We start from the raw sequence: 12,027 nt of genomic DNA, 5'->3' as shown, positions 1-12,027 counted from the left end.
GTCATATAAAGCACAGACAACACAGTTCCTATGACAGAATGATCGTAGCATGAATGGACACATTCCTTCAGAAGTGGAGTAGACCTATAGAAAAACCTTCCTGAAGACTTAAGTCTAGCCTCCTGTCTTCTCATTGGCAGTAAGTTTTTTAGTTTCTACTGCCTGTAAAATTGAAAGATCAGCTTTTATCTGGCTGCACAGTTGCCTGGAAAAAAAGGATTCTTCAATTACAGGTGAAAGTAGATTTATTTCTAGCTTTTGACACAGATTCAAGACGTCCAGTGGCATTGCAATGTTGAATATAGTCCAATCCATTCTCTTACAGTTGTATTTGACATTGCAGGATTTTATTTTATTTTTAATAACCTTAGTAACAATGCTTTCAAGATAGGTTTTTATCTTACTTACTTGACACTGTCAGCAATGAATGCTAAGTAATCAATAGTCCTGACCTGGGATTTATTTTGCAGGCCAAGATTGGCTTTAAAATTTGTCAGGTTGCATTTTTACCGACTTTTCTTTTTTTTTTTTTTTTTCTTCCCCACACTGTAATGGATAAAATTGTAGGATAGAAGAAGATGGAGATGAAAACCAAGACTCTCAAGATATCAGCAGAATTAAATTCCATCTTCTTTCACTTCATTCCTAAATATAGTGAAAGGTGGCAATCACACACTTGGCTAATCTTCCCTGGAGGAACTTCTCCTCTGCCACCTTCATGATGAAGAGCAAAGCTTGAGACTAACCCAATCCTTCCAGCTTGTTCTTTTAGCAACAGGAAAAGAAGTTGCCATGCCATAGTTTGCAGGTGCTAGAGAGAAGGCACGTAGGTTTTGCTATCATCTTCCAAATTCTCTATTTTTAGAGTGGGCAATTTGAATAGAAAAGTGTACCCTTAAATGCTTGTGTGTGATTGAGCTGGCAGTTACAAGCAACCTGGGTCTGTATGGAAAAGCAGGTAAACTCAGGAAGATGCATCTTGCAAGAGGAACATCTGTTTTCCTCCATGGTTGGTCCTGAACTCCAGAAGTACAGGTGAGCACATCCATGGAGGATTATTCTTCATGTTCAAACTCTGTAGATGAAAAAGTTTATTACCGTCCTGGAATGATCTCAGGTTTTTGTTTGGTTGGTTTTTGTTGGTTGGGTTTTTTTTTAGCAGGTAAATGATAAGACTTTGAATCATTCTAAAGCACTCATTTTCCATATCTAGTAGGACTCCAGCAAGTAATGGTTTCTTCTGTCCCAGTTATTACACCTTCTCTATCACCCTTCTTTAAGTTCCCATTTCTGTGTGTACCAGTCCTCTTACAGATGACAGTGGCTGAGGATATGGGCATTAAAAGAGCTGCTGATGTTTTGAGAATAAAGGCTGGGACTTTAAAAGGTATATGAGGTATGCATTCATATGTTGTATTTAGTTATGACACTGAACCATAATGTTTTTAGTAATTGCACAGAATTTGTTTGTTATGGTATGATATTCATATGGTAAGTATTCTAAGCCTTTAAGAATACATATATAGTTGAAACAAAGATGAAGACTCGTAATTCACAATATTTCCAATTTAAACTGCAGAATTAAATACAAACATGAAAGGATTTTTATGATTATCTCCTTGCTTGGTGAATGGTAATGTATTTGAATATAAAATAGCAAAGGTTGTAATATCTCACTTTTTTCTGCTAAACCTCTTCATAAGGTTGTGTATCTCTAACAGGAAAATGTTTGAGAGGCAAGAAGTTCTAACATAAGGTTAAATTATTGAAAGTCTTGTGGATTTTTTGAAAATTGTGAGCTTCACAAGTACTGTTACATATTTTACTAATGCCTTCAAATCAGCAGAAGTGTAAGTCCTTATCTGTGTATAATTTTGCTGTGATTAATATTAAATATTGTGCGATGTTTTAAGGATCGTGGCCTCAACTAATAAATATGGAAACATTTTAAACTTCTGTTTTCTGTTTAAAGGAATTAGACATGTAACAGCAATTGCTCTGTCTCTTAGAATGGTCCCCAAAAGTCCCATCTGGGATGCTCTATGTGCAGATGTCTTCACTCAGTGTCTAAAATGACACTAGATACCGTTGTTTAAGCACAGAATTATTCTCTTTGTTTATTGCTTGGCTGCTTCTCGTGTCTTACAGGGGCAGAGAAATCTCAAATGTAATTAGACAGCCCTGGAGATTTGCCCTACGAGTGCAAATCTAAGTTGTGGCTTTTTCCCAGCTGTTCCTGAAGTTGAAGCTTGCAAAGGGCCTGGTGGAAAGCAGCTGTTTAAAAATCTTGTTTTAAAAGGAATCGGCACCAGGGGACTCTTCCTCGGTTTGCTTACGCTGGTCCATCCTCTGTGCAAAAGGACTTTGCCCCACAGCCTTCAATCTAGAGCATGTTTTAAGGGACTTCCTTGACTGAGTCTTTCTTTGGACACATTGCTCCAGGGAAGAGAACACGCACAGTTAAATACAATAAGCATTAGTAAAAGTGTCTGTTTCATAATTCTGGCAAAGTATTTAGAACAAAAATACTGAAGGAGATTTTTCTGGTATAAAAGCACTGTGTTCTCCCAAACATCTTAGCTTCTGAGTTACAGCAGCAAGTGCACACTGAGTTTGTCTGTATCCTGTGCATTTAATACAGCAGAATGACTGTGATTTTGAATCTCCACATAAGTCTGAAGAAGTATATGAGAAGGGAATCTAGCTCATATCTAGTAAACATAGAAAAAAAAAAAAAGAATTCAACATGGGGTTCAGAAGTGAAAACACAACTGCAGCTCACCTGCATTCATTCTGGTTTTAACAGGAAATGCAGAACTTATTTTTCACCAAAGAAACACCGGTGTGAGAAAAAAGAAAAAGTATAATGCATTAGAATCACTTCAGTTATCATTTATTTATTTTGTATTGAAATAATAATTAAAAAGCTCTACAAAGCTGTTAGATAGTTGCCTGATCATCTTCCTAAATCTGAGCCAATTTATTATAATTTCTAATTAATAGTGCCACAGTATTGCAGCAAGACTGTAGTCATGACTCAGGCAGGAATTTGGCCAATAGCTTTTCATTGCTGTAAATATTTTAAAGATATTTAGCTACCTAAAGGCACTTGTTAAAATGTACCTCTTTCAATTTGGCATTCTACCAAAAAGTCAGTCAGAGAAATACCTTTTACAGCCTGTCAGGTCACCAAAATCAGTTTATTTTAGAATGAAGAACAGTCAGGCAAGCTTTGTATTATTCTTTAGGTATCGAATGAAACTTTAGGGGAGATTTTCTTCAGAAGTTTTCCAGGGAGGGAATGGTTTATACATAGCATTGTCAGGAGTATAGTTCTGACACACTTTAGAAATGCATATATTAATTTTGCAACTCCATTTTACAAGTATTAGCCTCAGAAGGGTATATGGGTATTAGTTTCATGCAGCTGTTGTGAAACCTGTTAACAACTTCAATATAACAAATGTTTCTGGGTAGCCCTTTTTCATTGTTGAACTAGAATTCAGATTCACAGAGGTAAACAGGAGGTTTGGTAATATCGATGCTAGTGGACTATTTTTATTTGAAATTTGGCAGGATTGATTTATTTTAAAATATACAGATTAGATACAGTAAAGGTTTCCACCACCTCTTTGTTCTTCACACTACAGAAGGAGGATTTGTTTTGGATCCCTCCTTCAGTGCCATTATGTCTTCATGCTTAAATTTCTCACTGGACAAATAGTTGTGCTTATTTCAGTGTGTCATTAAAATTCTTACCCTCCTTAGCCAACACATTCCCATTCTTTTCTGGGTTTGATTTGTGGTGGGATTTTTTCCCCAAAATTTTTGTTTCTCTTCTGTGATTTTTCTTTCTCTGCTGTCATCCTGCTTCCTTTTGGTCAATTTTTATTTTCCAGGGGCTCATGTTATGTTCAGAGTGTTCACTTGCCTTTCCTCATGTAATGTTGCAGCCACAGCAAATAACCTTAAAGGCCAGGCCTCTGAGATTCCTGTCCTTTCCTCAGCTTAATTTTAAGCTATTCTGGGAAAAGAGTGGCGTCTGTTGGTTTTACTTTTTGTTTTCTCCTGAGTGCAGATGACCCAATGTAAGAGGAAGCAATGAGCCATGCCCTGTTACTGAGCGCTGCAGAAGTCGGTGTATGAAAATGAACTGATTCTCTGTCCTTCAGTAAGATTTGTACTATCACACTCTTTATTGAATTAAATGTGTTAATAAAGGACTGATGTAGCAGCTAAGAAGGAGTTGGCTGTCATTTATCAATTAATTACCCATGAAAACTGACGTTACATGGTAGTAATAATCATACCCATGGTGTTAGGCATATGCTACATAAAAATGCAGTCACCTTGAAATAATATGGGCAAATCAGCTTGTAACCTACTGAATACTATAAATAATGTAGTCCTAAGTACTACAGGATTGAAATTGGTCTCTGAGTAGTCTATGGATGCATTGTAGGGTATTTTATTTTTGGTTCAAGTTTTAGCTGATCAAATTTGTTGAGCTACTTTTAATCCTGAAATCAGGGATTTCTTTTCTAACAGGTCTTACATGCATGAAGTAAGTTTAATATTTCTTTGGGGAGGGCAGCGGGTTGAGGGGTTTTGGCAGACAAGTTAGAAACCCAAGTTGTAAGAGAAGTTGAAGATACATTGGTAGAACTTGTATTGACTGCAACAGCTAATTTCTACAGCAGTAGAATGAAGGCCTTGGTATGATACTGTTCTCATTGCTATCTCTAAAACCAGGCTGAGACAAGGTCAGCTGCAGCCATTTTATTGCTAGGGGACAGAAGGGTCTGTGCAGCTGCTAGGTTACAAGTGTTATATGCTTCAAGTCATTTGTGCTACATTAGACACTGCTACTGCAGGAGCTTAGAGAGAAAATGGTGCAAACCAGGAGCACGTTTCTGCCTGGTAAGACTTACCTGAGTTTGCTCCTGGCTCTGGAATGAAGAAAACTTGGTATAACAGGTATGGCAATCTAGCTTAGAGGCTGTATAAAATATGTCAATATGCCCGCCGTCTCCTCTTACAGTCCTGATTACTGAAAGTATTCTTGAACGCCCACTATGCATAATGTCGTTTAGCCTTCTTGCAATGCTGTAAGACACCAGACTCCTTGCTCTTTATGGCAAAGTCATTGACTTGATGAACTTTCCTTGTTATGAGGTCTGGAGCAGATACTGAAACTTTTCAGACTTTTTTGCTGGGGTATCAGACAATGAATGCAAATGATAGCACATCAGTGTTTGTGTTTAGGTTGTCAACATCTATTGTCTTTTCTCCTCATACAGAGAAAGATGCAGTCACTTCCAGAAAGCTTACAGTCGACAGTTGTAGATGAGGTCAAACAAGTGAGTAGCAAATAACACACAGAGTTTATGGTACAGTATGGTGACCTAAAACCGATTTAAATCAAAAGCAATATGCTGGTATGCTTGTTAACTGCAATTGTCTTTGGAGTCTAGAAGGATGATGCAAGAAAAAAACCTGATGATATTTCAGTTTTTATGTGTCGACTTACCTAATCCTTCAGTAGGCTTGGGGCAGAAAGTACAGCGAGGGACTTGGGAAGGCAGTTGACTTTTGCTTTGGTTTAGTTAGATTTCTATGCAGTTATTCATCATGGTGTCTGATGTGCATGGGTAAAAGGTTTTCATTATCCCCCCTCTACACACACACAGAGTAAAAAAAAAAAAAAACCCTCAGTATGAATGTAATAGTATAAACCACAGTATCTTTGTAGTTTAGAATGTTCCTCTCTCCAGCTTAACCTATGGCTTAATAAATGAAAAATAATATGCACCAAATTGCAAAAATTATGCACAGGCATTCATTTCAGAGTCAGAGCTATTTGGATGCAGCTATAAATGTACCAGTTGTGCCAATAACTAAGTAATACATTTATTCTAGCTTTATTGTTGGAGCATTTTACACTTCAAGTATACTATATGCTTCTGATCACATGCTGTGCACCATGTACTCTTTGCAATTATGGCAATCTGACTAGTTGCTAAGGTTGAAAAAGGTAACTGCCATTAGAAATCTGGAAATGTGAATTAATTAAAACATTTTGTTATGTAGGAGTGCACTGTCAAAGTTCCCATTTTATGTCAAGTTCAGAGATACGCTAAAATGCTGCCCTTTGAAAAAAAAAGAAAATTCTTATTATTTTAGCTACGTTGATGAAGATTCACTTCAGATTTTATTCCAAAGTCATATATGTTTCTTATGTCAAAATCTGGACTGTAAATGGTGCTGCCTCTCTGCAGTACGACGGAGGTTAGTAGCCTCTGGATACAAATCAGCATAAGGAGAAGTGAGGTCAGGGCATAAGTAAAGAGTATGTTGTCTGGAATGTGACATAAGGCATTCTTACCCTTTTCTTTTAATAAGCTGTAGCAGGTATGTTCTCAGATGGGATGTATGTTACATAAAACTTCAAATCTGGGGTACTAGCTAAAGGAAACATCTCTGTTGTGAGACTTATTCCCAAACCAGGCATTCTGGTGGTCATTTTGTGTCGGGACCCAGGAGCTGGGGGCAGGTGAGTGGCACTGGCAGTGTGTACTGGGCACCCAGTTTTGCTGTAACTGGTGTAATCTTCCTCAAGCTGAAGGATCCATTGTTAAATCCTTTCTACCTGATTCAAAGCGGGGTCTTCAAACACAAGGTGCCAAAAGGGTGACTGCCTTAATTTTCCTGTTGTATCTTCATCTCTGCAAGAAGCTTTCAGTCGCACTGGAGGAAGTGAACAACTGCTTTTCTGCTCCAGATATTGCTTTAAGAATAGAGGTTTTCAGTCCTTACTGACAGTGAACATGGTTTATCTGTTTTTCAGACAGCTGGACAGAAGCACAAGCTCCTCTAAAGACAAATGATGTGTCAGCAGCCAATTGCAGGAAAGATAAAGGATTCCAAAAGCTGTGAATATTGCAGTCAACTATCCAGGGCTTGTTTAATATCCTTTTATTCCAGCTTCTTTCATCACTTTAGTCTTTGCTAGTGAGAATATAAGTGGTTCACTTGAATACATTCACAGAAGTATGATACAGTAACTCCTGCCCTATTCCAATATAGAATGGATTACCTATATGTCTTGCTTGCCCTTCTACTCTTCTTCTGTTTCTATAAAAGAAGTCTCTCATCTCTCTTTCCCATTTGCTATTTTGATCATCATCTTCTTGTCTCCTTTAAGCTACTGTGAACAGGAACTGAAGATAAAATGTGTGTATTTAGGTAGCATTTTAAAATAGCTGCAATTTCAATGCTGGACCAACCCTCTGATTAGACAAGTGGAAAAGCTGTGATGTATACTCTATAATAAATGTCAGCATAGAAGAGCAAAGAAGAAAAACCTGTCCTATTAGAGGCAGGGAATAGCCAGGAAGTAAAAGAAGAACTTGTGTCAAAAAGCAAAAAAAACCCCAATATTCAAGAGCAGAACAGAAGTTCAAGGGTGACAAAGAAAAGGATCACAGCCCTTTTGGTGAGTAAATACTTTTAGACAAGTATTGATCTAGTGGGGGAAAAAAAGTGTATGCTCTCCATTGTGAAATAGCACTTATTGGGGGGTGATGCACGCAGGAACAAGGTTACAAGTAGTGAAGAGAAACAAAGCATTTTTCCATGGTTGGAAAGCATTTTGAAAAACAGGTCGTTTTTGTTATTATTTTTAATGTCTAGTACCCAAGTCTAAGAATCAACAAACTGATACACAAAAAGATCCTCTTAATGATTCAGAAAAGAAATCATAGTCTCACTGAAGTCAGCAAAAACTTTTACCATTGATTTAACTGGGGCCAGGACTTCACTGCAGGCTTTACTGTTATGAACAGTAATCTGATGCTGATGGCAGAACGAAACATGGCAACAAAGGATATAATGCAAAAGCTCTTGTCTTCTGTTCTCTTCACTTTTCCTCCTGTTGAAGGTATTACTGTGGCCCAGTGCTGGTAGGCTTGGAGTACGTGGTACCTGCTATTTTCTAACAACTGGACTAGTTGATCTGGATTCCTTTACTCTTAGGGTGATTTGCTAGTGGAAGAAGTTGAATATCCATAAATATAAATGGATGAGTTGTCTTGTTTCCTAAAAGGAAATAATGCACTAAATCTTGTCATTCCCCACCCCCAACTGTTCAATTATTCCTTACCTGTTGAGAGAAAAGTGATTAAGTAGTAAGCATTACATTTACCAATGATTCTACAAGGAGAGCATGGATGTGGAACAGCACTGGCTCTGCGATAAGGTAATAAAACAGAGGGGATAAGAAACAGAGAGAAATGGCAGAAAATAGACATACCAGACAACAAACCTCACTCTATTCCCATTAACCGGTGCAGGTCTGGAATAATCTCACAGACCTCAATTCAAATCTGCTAGTTTCATATTGGCATAAACTGAACCAAAACTTGTTTAGGCAGATCCTGCCTGCTCTGCCACTGCCTGTTGTAACAGAACGCCTGCTTGTGTACTGCCTTGTAGCTACAATGGAATGATTGTGATGATCTTTCAGTATTTCAGGAAAAATATTTACAGAGAGCTGTATCAGGAGGGCACAGTGTTTTCCCATAATTTGCCAAAGTCAACCAGATACCTTAATGATCTCTCAAATGGAGGAGTTACAGAATTAAGTTTCGTTCCTTATACCAGCTATTTTCAACCGGATGCTTTCAGCAAGTCTTGCTGCCCAGGACACACAACTTTCAGTATACTGAGCAGATTCACAGCTGTTGATCCATTGGTTGTCTGGATCTACAACTTCTTTCTCGCTGAGATGATAACCTATTGTACTCCTTTCTGGGGCACGTAGCAGACAGCAGCATGCTGATCCACCACTTCACAGGGAGAAACTTTAGAACATTCCTCTGTCATGTGTTGGAGGGTAACCAAATACTAAATGTTTGACGTGCAGGAATCCTTTCCGTTGCCTGCTTTAGCATCATGACCATTTGTTCAGGAGAAATGCTTTTCTTCTGTAAGCAAGTGATGCTGGGGGTTTGAAGGTATGTAGATTGGCTAGGCTGAATGCATCTGTGTACCATCCATGGAGTACATAATGAAAAATAGGTCCTTTTCATTTCGGCATTCGCTAACGGATACCTTCTTAACCCTGTTCCCTGCTGGTGTTGCTGACTCTTACACAAAGTATACTGGCTGGTATGGAGACCATTTCAATAGCAGCTTGTCTTTATCTTTGTAGTGAACAAAACCCCTGAAAGTTATTCTATTCCTGATATATTTAATCAGAAAAATGTGAAACAGATGTGGTTTTCTGTATCACATAATGAAAAAAGACTTAGTTTTTATTTGAAGTAAAAGTTTATCTAAATAATAAGTTGGCAAGCTTTTAGAACCTCACTAATTGCAACAAGTTGCTGGAAGACTCCTTTCAAATTACCAAAACTTGTAAATCAGGTGTAAAGAGGCAAACCAAACAAGGCTAATGTTATTTGAACAACTTTCCAGATCCTAATTCTTCTGCTCCAAAGAAATATATTTTATGTTTCTTTTTCCTGACAAATGCAAACTAAATAGTAACTGATTATATTCCAATGTAATCATCATATTCTAGGGAAGGGTTGAGGTGCAGACAGAAAGAAAAAGAGGAGTTGTTTGTTTTTATCAGGGCAACCAAGAGCTTTTCTGTGTGTATGTTTAATGAATGAATCAGCCTACTTTAGCACACAATTGCTTAGATCGATAATTATTCAAGAAATAATACTGCCTTGGGAAAATCTAGAGTAATAAAAGAGAAATCTGGATGGGCTGAATAACCTTTTCAAGCAGATATTTATCTCCAAATGAAGCTATTTTTTTGTAAAGTTTCTATTCTTTAGAAAATGCATTATTGGATGGTTAAAAATAATCAGGTTGTTAGTGTTTAGAGTCCGGAGTTCAGGGTGGCAGCGAAATAAAGCATTAATGTATCCAATGTATTCTCAGATGTATAGCCAGGAAGATTGTTAGGCTTTAAGTATAAAGTCAAAGTGGCAATATGAGCTGCATCTATGCATCTGTACTCTAGCGACAACTGTTACCATTACCAGTATGAACAGATAGCAGGTTCTAATTAAAGTTACAAGCCAGAGGGAATAGGCATTAAGAAAGAAAAGAATAATTCTGTGAATAAATTGCACTTGATTTACTAGTTCACAAAAAAGGTCTAAAAATTAGTATCTGAAATTACTTTAAATACAGCATCTATCAAACCACAGAACAATAATCAAGTCGACCTAATTAGAACACTTATAACTTTAAGCAGCCTGTAGCATGTTCTTATCTTGACGTGGGGAGACCAAGTAGTCCCCTAAGTGCCAGTTAATCTACAACAAACTTTTGCTGAGACCTGGAAGAACCCCCCTGCCGCAGCTACCTGCTTACTTTAGATGTCAGACTATCCAGAATGTAGTTTCTTGTACTCTCTGCATCTGCATCAAGAACAACTTCCACGTGCACTGGATGAGTTGGATCATGAATGGTCCTCAGCAATTCACACAGCACTTTTTAAGAGCAGTTTTATCCATAAATATAGGTTAGCCGTCATTATGTATAGGTGTCTCTTTTACTCACACTTTTGCTTACTTACTCTTCAGTATTAATTCAGGCCAGAAATCCTTCACATATGAGACAAATATTGTCTCTGCAGATACATAGCTTTTAAGATTGGACATAGACCAGATTCCTTAGGTCATGCTGAGTAGTACGATACTGTGCATATTATCAGCACCTCTGAATAGGTCACACTGCCTTGCTGGTACTGAACAGTCTTGTTCTCAGGGAAGAGTGTATTATAGCTTTAGAAAACTCAGCTAGATAATTTACAGGAAGCCAATGCTAAGGCAAATGCCTGAACCATCCAACTCTTGCTAGGTGTATTGACTATTTTCTTAATTTTCAGTGGTTTTGTGAGTGGTAGGGGTTTGGTCCCTTAAAATAAGTTGTTTTGGTTAAATTCAGTTTTGAAAGTATGTAGAGGAATGAGGGCAGTGGGTTGATTAACATTGATAATACGCAGCTGTGGCCTCGCCTCGAAGGCAGTGGGTTGATTGACATGGATGATGTGCAGCTGTAGCTCGTTTCTGCTAAGTAGTTAAATAGCCCTGAGTAGGCAGGGGGAGGTGGCTGGACTGAGGAGGGGCAATGTGGCCTGGCCTCTGGAGGAAAGAGAAACAGCATGGACGATAGAATCTGACTGATGGTAAAGCCTTGTTGCAGCCTGGTAGCTTGTTTGTGCTGCAGCAATTGGTGCCCCGTGTGAGCCTGACTGAGTTGGACTACGACAACTGGTGCCCAGTGTAGCTGAGACAAGTGGGAGAACCTGTGACCTATAACAGGCACCGTGAGAGGTGAGCTGTTGCTAACTAATCCATATGGGTGTATTGCGATATTTGTTGTCCATCTTAACTCAAATTGCAACTGAAGTGTGCTTTGACAATTTCAAGACAAGACATGCTTGGAATGATAAATTTCTAGACCACTTTCTGTAAGCGTATTGTGAGCTGGCAATGCTAGGCCATAAACATGAATTAACAAGTTTAAAGAGTTAGAAATGCTCCACTAAGCTGAAGTATTTTGTCAAATTACCCAGATGGATGGACACTAGTAAATTTTTCTGTCTTGCCTTGAAGGGGCAGCAGTTAGTGGTGCTGGAAAGGAGTGAAATGAGAAAGGGCAGAATTAATTCTGTACCTCATTTGATTCATATTAGCCTTTTATTTTCTTCTCCATCTGTCTGTATTCCTCTTCCCTCCCAAGCATTTGAAAAAGTGTCCAGGCTCAGACTCTTCCAGCAGCCTCTAACGTGCTTGGAAACTGTTTCATATAAACTTGCATGTGTTTGTGCTTTTTCATGGAGACAACCCTGTTGCTAGCCATTTCAGCTAGGTTGAGGCTCTCCTCGGGAAGGTTTTGAGCAGTAGCTTCACATTAAGCTACTCCTGCCTGAGAGAAATAGAGAGCCGAGTGCCAGGGTCAACATTTGCAGCAGTAGCACGACTGTAACCCAGCACTGTGTGG

This window comes from Falco rusticolus, chromosome 11 (genome assembly GCF_015220075.1).
Source record: "Falco rusticolus isolate bFalRus1 chromosome 11, bFalRus1.pri, whole genome shotgun sequence".
NCBI classification, from domain to species: Eukaryota; Metazoa; Chordata; class Aves; order Falconiformes; family Falconidae; genus Falco; species Falco rusticolus.
This window is presented reverse-complemented; position numbering follows the sequence as displayed.